Source organism: Alligator mississippiensis, chromosome 5 (assembly GCF_030867095.1).
Source record: "Alligator mississippiensis isolate rAllMis1 chromosome 5, rAllMis1, whole genome shotgun sequence".
Lineage (NCBI taxonomy): Eukaryota > Metazoa > Chordata > Crocodylia > Alligatoridae > Alligator > Alligator mississippiensis.
This window is the reverse complement of record NC_081828.1, coordinates 202,259,317-202,276,096: the sequence shown is the minus strand read 5'-3', so window position 1 is coordinate 202,276,096 and position 16,780 is coordinate 202,259,317. Positions and strand designations below refer to the sequence as shown.

The window sequence follows — 16,780 nt, the reverse complement described above, 5'->3', positions numbered from 1 at the left end:
ATTCTTTCTTCTTCTCCTTCCACAGCAATTTCACATATATTACATTTGAAAACAAGGGACAAACTGAAAAAATGAGCATCCTGCACATAATTTCCCAATGTTTATGGCCTATTTAGTGCATTCTGCTCTGAATTCCAGAACAAGGAATTCAGAAAATTTAATCCAGCTTCTGGTATATTTTTCCTTTTCTCTTTACTCACAGCAAAGGCAGTGCAATCACAACATGCTACACAAAGTGGGCCTTAAGTTTCCAAACTCAGTCAATTTACTTGTTTCCTTTAGAGGTACACTAGGTTTAAAACAAATTTATATCCAGAGACAAGGACTCTGAACTTGACTGCCCAAGTTTGAACTTGACTGGCCAAGTTCGCGGACGACACAAAGTTATGGGAAAGCATGGCATGGTAACGCTTGAAGATAGGCTACAGTTACAGGTGGACCTAGACAGGCTAGCAAGTTGGGCAGATCAGAACCTGATGAAGTTCAACATTGAGAAATGTAAAGTGCTCCATCTTGGGACGAGCAACCCCTAACACACCTACAGGCTTGGCAGCATCAAACTGACTAGCACCACAAACAAAAGGGACCTCGGGGTAATAATAGACCACAGTATGACTATGAGCCAGCAGTGCGATGCTGTAGCCAGTAGGGCAAATAATACTGTAGCATGCATCAATCATTGCGTCTCCAGCAAAGCCAAGGAGGTGATTCTTCCACTCTACTTAGCACTGGTGAGACTGCAGCTGGAGTACTGCGTCCAGTTCTGGGCACTGCACTTTAACAAGGACATGGACAAGCTTGAGAGAGTCCAAAGAAGAGCCATCCGTATGATCACAATCTTACATGGCAAGCCATATGAGGAAAGGCTGAGGGATCTGGGACTCTTCAGCCTGAGGAAAAGAAGGCTAAAAGGGGACCTGGTAGCAGCTTACTGCTACACTAGAGGAGTACAAGGGCATCTTTAGAAGAATACTTGTCTGATGGTATTTGCAAAAGAAACACATAAGAGTATTTGCTTATCATAAAGGATATAATGGTATATATTTGAATTTAGCTTTATTCATAATATTGAACCTTTTTAGCAACGGTTAAATAAAGCACATATTCAATTACCTGTGTGCTTTAAATTAATAAGTACGTTTTCACAGATGAGGTGTTCTGCAAAGGTCCAATAATGACAATCATAAAGGATAGGGGAAAAATTTTTTAAATGTAAAAGAATCCCTTTGTCTCCAAGTTCCCTGTACATTTTAAAGCAATACAATAGAGATTTAGTTGAACAAAGAACGTTGAATATGAAGAAACACCTAGTATTTCCACCTAGCACAAAAGCTGTTTTCAACAGAAGGGTCCCAACTTAGCCAGAAATATAGTTTGTTTCCATATAACAACTGCAGTCTTCAAAAAACTAGAAGAGCAAAGGCAAAAAATAGCTTCGATAAACCATACATCAATTTCTACTGGATAAAAAATAGAAGTATTCTTGGTTGTACTGGCTTCTATGTTATAAGTATGAATGAAATTTTCAAAAGTAAATAGGTGACATAACCTAACATACCCTGCACTATCCCAATGACCATTCATTGTTTTCTAGGTTGGGACCAGTTTCCTAATACATCTGATTTCTTCAAGTTTCAGAGAAGCAATCATTTAAATTTGACATTTATACCAAAGCTGTGCACAAGTTTACCTTTTCATTACCTGCATTAATATCTTTTTGGTGTGAGAAGGTGAATTTAAAGTCATAAAAGCCTAAGTAAATCTGTGTGAGACCAATTGAGAATAACGGGCAACTCTTTGTGAGCTTAACTGAGATTACAGGATAAAGGGATTGCTTAAAAAGTTTGTTTTATATACATACACACATACACCCCCCCCCCTAAGAATATGAAACACATAAATATATAAAACAGTTTAGTATGACTGAGTGGGAAAAAGTTATTTCAATCACAAAAGGAAACACAGGCTTTTATTATTCAGAATCTAAGGAGAGTAAAAGCCAGCAAGAGATTGTAGGGTTATTCTGTCTTGATAAATTCCAGTTTGGCCTGTGGGGAAGGTAAGCTAGGGGGAAGACCAAGAGGGGAAAGAAAAGCAAGTAAAAATTCATTTTCTCTCTATCTCTCTCTAACTATATATATACACTTTTTATATGCTGTTTGTGTGTATACACACACACACACATTATACACATACATACATACATAATAAAATATAAACATTTTAATACTATATTATAAAATTGTATTCCTATTAACTATATTAAAATTATATGCATTAAAATGTTATGTATATATTATTATAATTCTACTCTGTGCTTCCTACTCTATATAATTACTCTGTATTACACAGAGGCAAGGTTATTACATACTCTACACATATATATTTGTAAGTGTGTGTGTAGATATATATCTATATATACATAGATATCTAACTATATATATCTATAAAACATATGTAGGCTTCCAGGATGAGTTGCGTCAGGCTTTGAGAAGCCAGACAATTGAGGCTTCTGCTATCACACACAGAAATGGCGTGTCATACAAGACATAGAAACTTGAATATTTTCTAAATGAACCTTATTGTACATCAAGCTGTTAACAATTTAATGAAACAATTTATAGCTTGAAAAAGGCCAGGTACAGCCATTACACATAAACTGGTATAAGAGCACGTCTACACATGGGTGTACAGTGCCTTTGTTACTGCACCATCATTTAGTACTTCCTTTTGGAAGTACTAAAAGACCATGAAGTAACAGGCTGTACTGCACTGTGCCAGCCATGCACGGTTATTTTTGGCCACTATGTCACCATAGAAATGTGCTACGAGGGAGTGAGTTGCTAGAGACGTAGTGGCAGCATCACAGTTTTTGCCAAAGGACACTACGGCACCATAGTGTGTCACTATGGTGCCATAGTGTCTTGTGTAGCAAGGACATAAAGATACATGGTAGAGCTAAGTGAAATCATCCCTTTATGGTGTAAGGATCCCTGTGCCATCTGTTTTTGAATCAGGTCATTGCAACCACTTCTACTGACGAACCAATTCTCTAATAAGGGGCCAGATTCAGCAATGCTCACCCAAGTCAATCTTCCTTAAACAAGTGTGCAAGGCCTGCAGCCCCAGAAACTGGCAAAAGAAGCAAGGAGAAGTTCCCACTTTTATAGAGAAAATCATAGGGGTTAGGGTCACAAGTCAACAGGCCAAAGGGAGGGAACAGGTGAAAGATTAAAAAACAACACAGCACCTTAATTCCCCCACTCCCCACAACTCTGGAGATGTCTCCACACAAGCCTTTAGTTCTTACAGCACTCAAACAGCAGCTTGCAGCTGCCCCAAAATCTGAGTCCAACTCTTTCAGTCCACAGGCCTGGCTTGCAGAGCCAGTAAGGTCTCCAGCTCCACCCTGCACTGTTCTGTGTAGGGCGGACAAGTTCCATGCACACCTGCTCTCTTCCCCTTATTCCAACCTCAAGCTCCCTCTTCCTTCTTCCCTTGTGCCCCAACCCCCAGGAGTTTCTGGGAGTTGTAGCCCAAATTAACAGTCAGCACAGCTCTGCAGACTGCCCCTTGATTCCACCTGCTGCTACACACATTGCATTTATATTACATAAGCAGCCCTACTGAAATCAATGCTCAAGTATGTGCTGTCCAGTGTACTAGAAATTACATCCAGTTTCATCCTTACTTATTGCTGGTAGCACCTTTATTTCATAAACAATCCCATAACCTTCAATGTGATTTCTTGAGTGGAGCATGGTACATCTTAGTGGGCATGTCTATACACACCTATTAATGTGCAGCAATAAACTCTGGAGCTTATTGCTCCTGGATGTGCATCTGCATGTGTGCCTGGGATTGTAGCACCTTGAGCTAAGGCAGAACAGCTCCAGTTGGCAGGGGGCTTGAGGGGTCAGCCTGCCAGCCCGGGGCTGCTCCCACTAGCTCAACATGCTGTGTAGGAGCTGGCTGTTGTATGAGGTACTTCAGGGCAGGGCTAGCCAGTAGGCAGCACTTGCACTGAAGCACCCTCATGCCCTAGCCAGCTGGGGCAGCACCTACACATGTGCTCCTGTGGAGTAAATTAGTTTATTCCAGCCTATTAGGGGTGCACGTGTAGATGCTGAGCCATTTAGTGTGCAGCTACTTAGCCTACTGTGCAGTAAACATCTCATGTAGATGTCCAGTAGACCAACTGCAAAGATACTATAGGGAAGGGGAGAGCAGAATTGGGTTTAACTAGATATAGACAGGACAACACAAGTTTTATTTTCATAGTTACTTGTGTGCATGGTGTCAGCTCCTTTATTCACAAAAGGAAAATAGTTTTAGTTAATTTGAGGCATTTCCTGAAACTATCACTCTTTAGTAGAAAGAGGACAAACAATACATTCAAACAATTCAAAGAAATGAGCCACAGACAGCGATGAACTGACAGATGCCAAAATGCAACAGAAGAATGTGACTCTAATGCATGAACGTTCATCAATTCAAAAAACATGACCCTAGAAAGGCATTATACTAATCAATCAAAACAATGCTGGAAACTTGCCCACCCCAATATCTGCACAAAATTAAAATAAAAACATCATACTTTCTCCCAACAGGTAGATGCAAGTATTAAAATCAGAATTTCTCTGAGTAATCTAGGAACCAGTCTTATATACTCGAAAGCTGCTACATATCCATTTTAAGATTTTGTAGTGTCATCATTTAGAAATGCAATCAGAAAACCCTTGATAAAAATATTTCAATTCACTGTATAGGCAATAGAAATTAAGTATGACCTTAATTTCGTCCAGTGATTTATGCTTTTGTATGAGCATATTCAACTTTACATAAGTGTACAACTCAGTTTAAAAAGCTTATTTATCTAACTCTCCATGTTGCATTTCTGGCTGAAAAAGCTGTTCAGATGTTCCTTTTACCTCACTAAAGGTACATAACAATTGCAATAAATAGCCATATGGGATAGCCCTAAAAACTTCCCAAAATGGTAGGGGAGGGGTTTTAAAAGCTTTGTGGATCTAAGTAAAAGTCTCACTTTGTTCAGTAAATACCAACTTCCTTTCACTCCCCCTGCTACACATCCTGTAGCATCTAATGTTCAGCTGACAGCTATCTTAGAGATTCTGTAAATCTCTTAAATATAATTACTAATTTTGACCAGTGAACTAGACCAGAAACATCCTAACAGGAATGTGAAAGGCTAACAAGCTCAAAGCCTTTGAGGTGATATCTGTGTGTCACATCTATTGATGTCAATGAGTTGGTGGAATTGTTACCGGTTTGCGAAGGCATGCACCCACAGTTTCTGTTTTAGGCATTCCCTTCAACTAAGACTACAGTTAAGGCCTCATATTCCAGCTGAGGAAAGTGGGCTGTAATGTCAGAATTCATTCCCCAGGACCTTAACACAAGATAAGAGGTTTTCTCCGGTGCAGGCAGAGATTGAGCGTTTAACTCATTCCCCACTCAAGCTCACTTATTTATTTTCTAAAAGAGAATTCCATCTCCCAGCCCCTGTACCTGTTATAGTTCAGTTCTCTTAGAAAGGTATTAATGGGGAAGAGGTGTTGTCTTCTGAGAATTATTCTTTTCTCTCTTGGCAGATAAACACACGCTTCAAGATTCCCTCATGAACAGCACGGCAATACTTAGCACAGGGTTCAGGAAGGATGAACAATGACTCATGCCACGTTCAGTTCAGAAAATTGCTCAAGTAAAAACAATCTAAAAATAAACACATTTGCTAACCCTCCTAACCGCCATTTTCATCAAGAACCACCATAGTCTGTGAATAGTCCACAATTATTGGTGACCTATGATAAAGCGGAGTAAAGCTACCGCAATAATAGCAACAACTAAAAATAAGAATCATAATAACAATAACAACAATAATAATAAATTAAGTACTATTAGATATTTATTATCATTATGGTAAAGTCAACATTAATGATTATTAACATCTTATATTAAATAGACCCTTTGTTATTATTATTATTATTAATACATTTACCTAAATCCAAGACAACTTCAAATTTAAGATGACTCCTCTAATAATCAGATTTCATAAATAGAAAATTATAACTTGGTTACAATATTCCATGTATAGAATCTAATTAGTGGAAGTTCATCTTAAATTTGCCCCCACCATTGATGCGGTAAAAAAAACAGCAGGGAGGGGGCAGGGAGCTGAGGGGCTAGACTCCTACCCTTTGCTCCCCTGCCCCTTGTGCCTCTATGCTTGTGCCTGCCTCCCCAACTCCCTGTGCCCACCTGCAGCCTGCCCCCCAAACCCTGCCTTTAGCCCCCCATCCTCCCTGCAGTCTGTCCCCAACCCCCTGGTCCCTCCCTCCCCGCTGCCCATGCCTCCCCTGTTACTGTCTGCTGTAGCTCTGCTCCTCTAGGGCTATCAAGCAGCTGTGGCCTCCCCACCCAGCCCTACCAGGGAGAAGTGGCAGCAGTTCCTGGTGGGGCCAGGTCAAAACTAGAGGTAAGAGAGGGGGAGTTAGGTAAAGTGGGGAGGGGGTGGAGGGGCAGGCATGGGGAGCAGACATAAGGCTTCATCTCTCCCCCCAAGACCCACAGTATCCCCTGCACTCCTTCAGGCTGTCCCCCCTTCCTGGCTAAGTAAGCCATTCCAGCCTGGGGCAGGCACTGGCTCAGCTCCAGTTTCAGCCCTCAGCCCAGGGCCAAAGCCAGAGCTGAGCTACTGCCTGCCCCAGGCAGGTACTTTAATCCAAGACGACTCAAACTTTTCCAACCAGGAGAATTTTCACCACCCTCCAGCTCTCCTGTGCAATATGAATTTTCATTTCTACCTGGGAGAAATTTTACAATCTTTGCATTCTCCTATGCCTGAGGAAGGGTGAGTAAGAATGAAAGTTTGCAAATCAAGATTTTTTTTTGCAACTGTCTAGTTGGTCTAATAAAAGATATCAACGCTGCCACACTGACTGCTTGAATCCAAGACGAGCCCCACCCCCGGCTGTCGGAGGAGAAAATCATCATTTTGGTTTCAAGGAAATACAGTAACAACAACAAATCTAGCTGTTATACTGCATTTTTTTTTACCCATGAATAAACTTGCATTCATCCATTATCTGAGAAGATACCACTGTGCTCATGTAGTAATAATTGCACCCCTTCCTCACATAAACCATTAGCTGTTTACCAGCCTAAATGAACACTAGGTAAGAACTTAGGGCAGGAAATAAAGATTATATGATTGAAACTATTGGTTCAATTTGGACAGACAGAATTTATGTAAATTATACTTTAAACCAAAGGGCTTGGATCAATATATTGAGAAAAAAACCAAACACCATGGAATCAATTACCACTACACAGAGGGAGGCAGAGTATGAGTAGACACAGTGGAAAGAGTGCCACCTGCAGAATTACTAGTAACATTTTCTGCTCCTACTCTTCTATCTACAGACACACAAGATATGTCACTGCTTCATTGGCTAAATGTGATGAGATCACAACCTGAGCTAATGTGCCTGCTCAACTAATGAGTAAACTGCAAAACAATGTAAGTGTATACATGCTAAATAGAAGACCTGATCATAAATTGTATGAAGGATATAGCAACATGAAATAACATTTCCAGCTCTGAATAAACCTACTTTGGGCATACCTTTTTTGGTATATGCTTGACAAATGTAATGCATTTGATATTTACACAGAATCTGCAACATACAGTAATAGAAAACATTTTATCTGGACTGCTGCTTCATTTTACTTTCACAAGCAGTCATTGAATTACAACTGCTGAACCAAGAAGGGTCATGAAATTTAGAAATCATACGTTCTCTCTTCTGTCTCTAGCAGCTTGAGTCCATAAATATATTGCTCAGTAAGGTTAACTGAACTGCAGCTTTCTTGGTAACTAGAGGCCAGTACTGCAGTTCAGAAACAGATGGTAGGTTAAACAGTCTCAGCTGGTAGGAGTTATGGCTTTGGCCTTTTCCACTTTATTTCCCTTTAGAATAATACATGACCATATTGTGACAGGAAGCTTCTCAGTAATATTCAAAATATAGAATGGGCACTTCTCAGCCACAGACAGATATTTACTTACTCGACTCATAAATCCTAGCCATCGATTTAATGCTGCCCACAGATCTGATGTTAATATCACGAATGTCATGTTAATCCCAAATCCTAACAAGATGTATACTTGTTCTGACTAACAGCACTCTGTTAGGTGCCACAGAAAACCAAATGAGAGAGAAAGATTGATCTTTCATACTTTGATACTGTGAAAAGTTTTCCAACATCATTTTTTATGCAGTGTGTCTTGTTATGTATCCTGGGAAACTAGAATATTTGGGGCTAGGTCTGGGAAACTAGAATATTTGGGGCTAGGTCTGATCAGTCGGCTGAGCTATTGTCTGACCGCCAAGATTTGAGCCAATAACATATTTCAAGTGTCGATGTGGTAATTATACAATCTGATCTTTGCATGTCACCAAAATAAACACAAGAGCAAGTTATGGCAGTGCTACTATCATTTAGCAGGTTGAAGATCTGTGCCATACTTTAATGCCTCGTGAGATCTATTTCCAAAAATAGAAGAGATTTCAGATATTTAAGGGGAAACATGCAGATATGTTTTCAATTGCTCGTGGTCATATTGGGCCTCTCAGGTCTTTCCTTCAAATAAACAGCAAAGCTACTTTCACATCTCATCTCCAGATATGAAATTACTTTTCATGGTGGTTGAGCGCTCTCTGTGCTACCCAAATTTCTCACAAAAACTCACTGCTTTCATTTTTCTCGTGCTACTGCACTAAACAAAGATAAAAAGAGTCAAATAAAGATTATTGATTTAATGTTATCATTTTTCACTTCTTCACCTCAGGAGCATTACTGGGTATTTTATACCAACATATGCAGTGACAGTAATGCCTTGAACATGTCAGCTTTGTGACTACTTGCAGGCTTGAGTTATCAGCAGCCACCTGTGCGGTGTGGTGTACTAAGGAATTAGTGATATGGAAAATTACCCAATCCATACTATCAAATCAAGGGAAAGATCTACTGCTTGCAATTACTCTCCCAGAGCTTGCTGCTTCCCTCTCTATATTTGATGTAGTCCTTCTTGTAACTTGAACTACAAACCTGACCACCTAAAGTTACCTTGTGAACATCAAGGATATACACATGAAATGTGGTATAATTATTTGTAGATAATCTTGAGTTTTTCTTAAATGTTGTCCAGGTTATATAGGAAAGGATTCAAGAGATTTCAGTACTTCTTCCTAACAGTATTGAGACTAACATCTACAGTGATATCTACAGCAAGATTAATAATTGTAATGATCTGAAGCACTACGATGCCATCCCACATATATAAATTGGGTATTTAAGTGATCTCATATGAGCTCTGTAAATTTTCTAACATAACTTGACTGTGCACACTGAGGAAGGACAGCAAATTCACAGACTAGATCTTTTTCTCACCTCAAAACTCTGACCAAAATTAGTCATATAGCACCTAAAACACATAGGCGTTGAAGCTTCATTTAGCTCTAAATGAAACAAACTGAAGTTTGTTTTAACCTCTGTTTTCACTTGGCCAGATCTAGACAGGCAGGAATGTGTGGTTTGTGGCACCGCAAACCACTTTACCACACCACAAACTGCACATGCTGCACGTTAAGCCATGCCCCGTGCTGCTAATTTGCAGCGCTGGGGCAAAATTTGCTACTAGGATTTTCCAGTAGCAAAACAAACAAACAAAAAAACCCTAAAAAAAAAAAAGTGGCACAAAGGACGTGAAAGCACAGTGTGCCAGGACAAATGCAGAGACTGCCACAACTGCCTGCTCCCCGATCTTTGCAAGCTGCTGAGTCCCTGCACTGAGAGTGGCACGTGGAGACAGGAGAGTGGCTGCCTGCTCCTCTGTCTCTGCACTGTGGAGCCCCTATGCTTCCCCCAACCACCTGCTTCCCTGTCTCGAGGCACACTGCACTCCAGCCTGCTACATGAGGGCTCTGCAGTACAGCCTTCATGCTGAGGCATGCAGAGACAGAGGAGCGGCCAGCCCAAGGCTGCCTGCTTCCCCATCTTGAGGCACACTGTGCCCCAGCCAGCCAGCCAGAGAGTGGCTGGCTGGGGTGCAGGGTGCCTCAGTGCAGGGGCTGCGCAGCATACAGAGATGGGGGAGCGGGCAACCTTGGACTAGCTGCTCCCCTGTCTCCATGTGCCGCTCCCTGGTTGGCGGGGACATAGGGTGCCTGAGCATGGGAACTGCCTGTTGGCTAGCCCCAAACTGAGCCAGCCGCCCCCCGCATAGCACATGAAGAAGCAGGAAGACGTGTCCTGCTGCAAGCTGCATGAGCAGGGGCATGCACTGCAGCACAAAATAACCACACCAATTTGTGCTGCTACTCTTTGTGCTGCTGCAAACGCACTCCCCTGCTCATGTGGATGTGGCCTTCGAGGTTTTTTAAACCCCAAACTCAAGAGTAAGAAATCTTATGACTCAGAACTGGCTATATAAGTACAATTCGGAGCTGTGGGAGAGAACTCTTAGGTGTTCTGTTCTATTCAGCAGCATAACTAGGGTTGCGGGAGCAGCCATAACTGGCTGGTAGCGTGCCCTGGACAGTGACGACACCAGGTGTAGTAGCGACAGCCAAAAGTTAGCTGCTGTGAGGGGGATGTCATCCCCACCCCCCACACCTTTTTCTTTTTTTGCTGCTGAAAATGTTTTTTCTACAAGTTGGAAGCAAAAAAGGAGATGACTCCACTGCTTCTGTGCCCTTGCTGATGCTGGAGCCAGAGCTGCTGCAACAAAGGTGCATGGTGAGGGGGCGGGAGCTAGGAAACAGCAGGGTGTTCTTCCCACCACTCCATTCTGGCAGCATCCAAGGTTCATGTTTAAACTCCTCCCTTTTTTGGTCACTAATACGAGAAATTTACCTTATAAAATGTATTTTTATCAAACAGTGTTGTCATAATAGGTATGTTTAGTTACTGACATTTTGGGAAACAATAATGAAATTTAAAGCCTTCATTATCTGAGGTTTTGACATTTCATTTACTCTCACATTCCATGAAATAATGTGCAAAATAGCATAGGAGTTTGTCTAAAAATCTCCACCTTATACAAGAAAATGGCCACATTACCCTCAAAAAAACTATCTTGATTGTGACTAGACCAGAGTACGGAGCATTTCCTGGCTGCAGAGACTGGAATCCTGCACTACGGAACTGTACTACAGATGTGGGGCTAAGGCACTTTGCAATCCCTCCTTCGCACACACATTTTCAAAGCGAATGAAGACCAGGTAGAAGATGACCCTTAATCAGAAAGTTTTCTTAAAGATTAATAAAAGAGAAAAAAATTCAGAACTACTATTGCTGTTGATTCTATTACCACTCCATGTGTTCAGCAACAATGAGTTAGGCCTCCAACATCATAAAATAAGCCTAAAATGACTTTTTCTTTCATTTTTTATTAGAACTCCAGTCTTTGAGCCTTTAGTTTTTCAAGCTTTTCTTCATAATCCTGAAACTCAGAAGCTTTATTTTTTATTAATTTAAGCTAAAATTGTTATATACATCAAATCAAATGACTCTAGGATCTGGGATTACTGCAGTTCTCCACAAAATTGCAAGACTCACCACTATTACTTTGTGATTACAGGAAACTTAAAAGCAGCTTGCAAACAGCTGAAAGTTTATTTTAATTTAATATAGTAGAAATCAATATTACATAAAAGAAACAAATAGGTATATTTCACCTATTACATGCCATTTCCTGGAAACCTATGATTTGTATCAATGGAAACTACAGATACGTAGTATCTCAGAAAATCAGGTCACTGTGAAGAGCAAAAGAGAAAAAAAAGCAACCATGACTGATCCCAAAGTAGAAGCTGTTTTCATGATATTTTCCAATTACTGTATTTAGTCAAATACAAGATGAGGTTTCTCCCCATTTGGCAAAGGGAAAAAACCCCTCATCTTATAAACATGTACAGGGAAATCTCACTAAATACGTTATCTATCATGAAACTGTTACCAAAAACAGCAGGTGATCAGCAATGGAAATCACTTATCAAGCTGATTAAACACAGTCAGCACTGAGCATAACTATGAAACACATGCCCCACATTGGGTAAACATGCTGATGGAAACCTACCACAATGATAAGGTAGTGCAACCCATCTCAATAAGGCATACAGTACTGCCCACTAAGTGCAGTTCCTCTTACTGATGAGATGACTCTTTTTTCCAGTCATGGTGAGCCACAACATTGCATACAGTACACCCAGAATCCCTCTGTTGGACCTTCTCTCAACCAGGCACATATGATTAGTGTGGCCATGCTCTCCACGAAGTGAAGCCAGAGCAGGTTGCCCTATACCTCATCTGCATATACATTTTTGGAGCATCCAAGGACTCATGACAAGAACACCCAGTTCCAATCAAGAGTGGGGGCTAATTAGCAGAAGGATCCTTTGTGGGGGATCCTTTGTCGAGTACACACACATACAGAGTAGTGCTGAGCTGTGGGGTCACCATGGCTTGAAATACTGCTGACTTTGGTGGGGGCCAGGTCAGTAAAATATGTGGTAAATCACGAGTTTTTAGCTTTGGATCAATATGACACATAGTTTGTACTACATATAAGTAGCTGGCAAAGTGCTGCCCAAAAGTGTGTTTATGGAGTACCTGCACCAAAACTTCCAGCGGTTTCAAAACAAAAGGTAAAATGCATCAATTCTGAATTAATTTAGTTTAGGGGTACTATATGCAAATTGATACAGCCATGTTTAATTTCAAGGATATTGTTTTGCTCCTCACTTCCATGTGCTCAGGGAGAGCAGGGTCTGACAGTAAGGAAAGGGGGAAGGGGCTGCCAGGGAAAAAAGTTGAGTGGAAGCAGGAAGCAAAAAACTACGTGACTCTGCCTCCCACCCGCCCCCAATTTATTTTCCCTGCTTTAGCAATAGGAGGGGAACAAATTCAAGGCAAACCTCCAATAATTAGATTCTATACCTGGAAAATTCAAACAAATGTATATCTCTTCAAGTAAATATGATACAGTAAATTTTTTAAGTGATTTTGCCTAATTGTCTGGTGCGTTTGTGGATTAAGATTTGAGATCCTAAGATTTTTTGAGTAATTTTAGGAAGGATATCTTTTATGTCATTTTCTTGAGATTGGAGGGGAGAGAGAATCATTAAAGGTTTCAGTCTGAGAGTGACAGGCAGGTTTATGTTTACTTTACAAAATATACAAGTCGTGATTTATTGTGTGTTTTATGAGAGATAAGGGAGAGAACTTAGCTAACAGCCCCTCGCTTAGGACAGACACCTCAGGCTGTGGTGAAGCATGACCTTTTTAGATATCTAGCACAAAACATTTAAGGAGCAAATATAACATCATGACCTTTTTAGATAAGTAGCACGAAATATCTAAGGGGCAAATCCTGCCCTCTTTCCCATAGGTGCATAGAACATGTTAAGCAATGGAGAAGTTCTCAAGGAGATACAGAGAAAGCCCCAAAACAAAGGCCCTGTAATACTCACAAACATTGGAGAACAATAAGCATTTCTATAGGGGTTTCTAGGAGACAACTGAGGAGATGCTAACAATTACCTAGGGCAGAGTCTGAGCCAGTATATTTCTGATTATGTCAATACCAGATGCCAGGCTTTCCACTCGTTACAGGCAGTACAGGGACTCATGGACTTTTTTGCTCCTATCTGGATGCCGGAAAAGTCCATGCAACCCAGTCGTCATACTTTTTCACTTGCTCTGGTCTACTGCCAGGTTCAGGTGCTACACCAAACCATTTAGTTGGCATTGGTGCAAAACATAAAATTTGCTGCTGAGTTATCAGTGACAGTCCAGTATATTAAAGTTACTTTTAATTTTGCTGCTGTGAAACAGTTTTGTTTCTAAAAGGGAGACTGGTGTTACACAAATGTAATTGGTTCTCCACCTATTAATTTTTTAATTCTCCTATTTCCCCTCCTTTCCCCCATAAAATATGAAGAGGAAGCAGACATTTATTTTAACAATCAATCTAGAAAATAAGTGTTACATGGGGTGTTAACGTTGCTAAAGATTGTGTCGTTGTTGCCCCTCTGCTTATCAGAGATAGTCAAATTATTAATAGTTTATGGTCTGGATTTTGTTTTTAATGCCCAAGGACTAGGTAAGTTACCAAAAAGTATCCAAATGACAATAAACTTTAGAAAGGGAAGCTTCAGTAAGATAAAAACAGCTAGTCAGACAGACTAAAAGCTAAAATAAAGGCAGTATAATCTCTTGAGATGACATATATGCTATTCAAGGAAACCACCACTGGGCTTTAGAAGGTGGGTGAACCACAGAAGCAACCAGGAAGGCAAAGAAGAGATCATTATGGGCAAAACAGCAAGACTGGAGAAACTATTGAAGTCGACTAGAAATCCTTTAAAATTTGCAAAACTAATGAAGTAATGAAACAAGAATGTTAATTACAGCAGGCTTTATAACACATGGAAATCCAAAAAATAAAATGGTTTTCAAGCAAATCATTAATTATGAAAAACAAAAAATATATTTTATAATTATGTCATTCAGGAAAGTTGCAAAAAACTCTGAGTCCACTGGATCTGTGAGGGTAAGGGGACGAATTAAAAAAGATAAGGACACTGTTGGGAAGGTAAGTGATTTCTTCACTTCAGCCTTCACCATCAGAGAGGAAACCCCTACTCAAACTTGCTCTTTTCTGGTAGTAAAGGTGAGTTACTCTCAAAGATTGAGGTACTAGAAGAGCTTCTGAAGCAAACTGATAATGGTAACTACAAGCCCCAGATATTCCCAAGAATAATATTCCCAAAACACCTGAAAAAATCCTATGACAGACTAATAAGCACAGCTCCTGAAGGGGAGAATTTTGTGTGTCTCAGAAATTTTTACAAAGTCAACAAAGTAATGCATGGGCTAAGAGGAAAATTATTGTCATATATCAAAAATAAGCCTAGATACAGAAAATAAGTGTTGGCTTCACTGATCTCTTTTCATTATGGCAAAGTGCACCTCTTATTTCCATAACATATCCTGTGTTAAGTCATTAATGATCTAGAAAGGTGGGAGAAGTTGTAAGGCAGCAAAATTTGCAGATATTACAATTATTTAGGTTACTCAGGACAGAGAAGACTGTGAAAGATGGATCTGTGAAATCCAGAGAAATCTGGCCATTCATGTGACCATTCTTTGAAAACTGCATTTTGAGTTTGAATAGAAGAAAATGTCCTTATATTCAAATGTGTACAATTAAATAGAGATTCCCTGTACATACATGCAGCTTTAACACGTATGGTTAAGGGCCTGCAGACCAAGCCCTACGAGGAGAGACTAGGGCACCTGGACCTATTTAGCCTCCGCAAGGGAAGGTTGAGAGGCGACCTTGTGGCTGCCTATAAGTTCATCACGGGGGCACAGAAGGGAAATGGTGAAGTTTTATTCACCAAGGCGCCCCCGGGGGTTACAAGAAACAATGGCCACAAGCTAGCAGAGAGCAGATTTAGATTGGACATTAGGAAGAACTTCTTCACAGTTCGAGTGGCCAAGGTCTGGAACGGGCTCCCAAGGGAGGTGGTGCTCTCCCCTACCCTGGGGGTCTTCAAGAGGAGGTTAGATGAGCATCTAGCTGGGGTCATCTAGACCCAGCACATTCCTGCTTATGCAGGGGGTCGGACTGGAGGATCTATTGAGATCCCTTCCAACCCTAACATCTATGAATCTATAAAACACTGGGGACCTACTTCACTGGTGGTGAGACAAAGCCATTTTTGTGGCTTTGTCCTGGCATAAAGAGCCCATTTCACAGGTATTTTATGCAGGCCCTATCCTTTGGTGCTGATTGGAGGAATGGCCCTGCCCCTCAGCACTGATTGGTGGAGAGGTGGGGGAAGAGCAAGGATAAGAGGGCACCTGCCATTTTGACTGCTGGCTGCCCTTTGGCTCTGCCCCCTCTGTGCTGATTGGAGGAGAGGCACCGGAGGAGGAGAAGGGGCAGCTGCCATTTTGTCTGTTGCCCCCTTCACGCTGCCCCACCAGCTGGCACCTTCCCCTCATGGGTGGGTTGTGAAGCCCACTTGGGAGGGGAAGATTTAATAAAAACTTTTTTTTATTAATTTTTTTTTTTGTTGTGAATTACATTGGCAACCCTGGATTTCATGGTTTACACAAAACTGCAATTTAGGTAGGTCCCTATGTAACACTAGCTGATCAGCTGCCTCCACCAACCAAGTTTATAAATTGCACATATTAATAAATTCCACATTTTCTCCCTTTTTTTTCTTTTTTCCCTTTTTTCCTTTTCAGAATTCCTGAGGAAATTAAACACAGCACAAATGCAACAGGAAGGTTCCAAGATCAAGCGCAGAAAAGTCAGGACACTCCATGTGCTAAGGTTGCTCTTGCAATATTTACTCATCCAGGTTGAAAAATAATAATAATAATAATAATATATATATATTTTTCAATTTTTCCTACTCGTTCTCCTGTTAAATGTTATTACTCATTTAGCCACTAATCCAATGACCATTTAGCCCCTCAGGCAAGCAGGCCACTTGAGAGAAAATCCTGCGTGATACTCCTAGAAATATAGGAAACATTTAAGTTCATCAAGCCAATTTTAATTTGAATTAAAAACAATAATGACAATACTCTTGTTCTTTTATGCTTTTGTAAAAATATTTTCAAAAGCCTAAACTGTGATCTTAGAACTAACTGGAAATTCCCTTTTATGGAA

The 16,780-nt window shown here is 40.6% G+C and overlaps 1 protein-coding gene across 1 annotated transcript in view; it reads right to left on the bottom strand.

Moving 5' to 3' along the window:
- Nucleotides 1–16,780, bottom strand: part of PTPRN2 (protein tyrosine phosphatase receptor type N2) — a 1,024,661-nt gene that overhangs the window by 427,726 nt on the left and 580,155 nt on the right. The window lies entirely within an intron of this gene.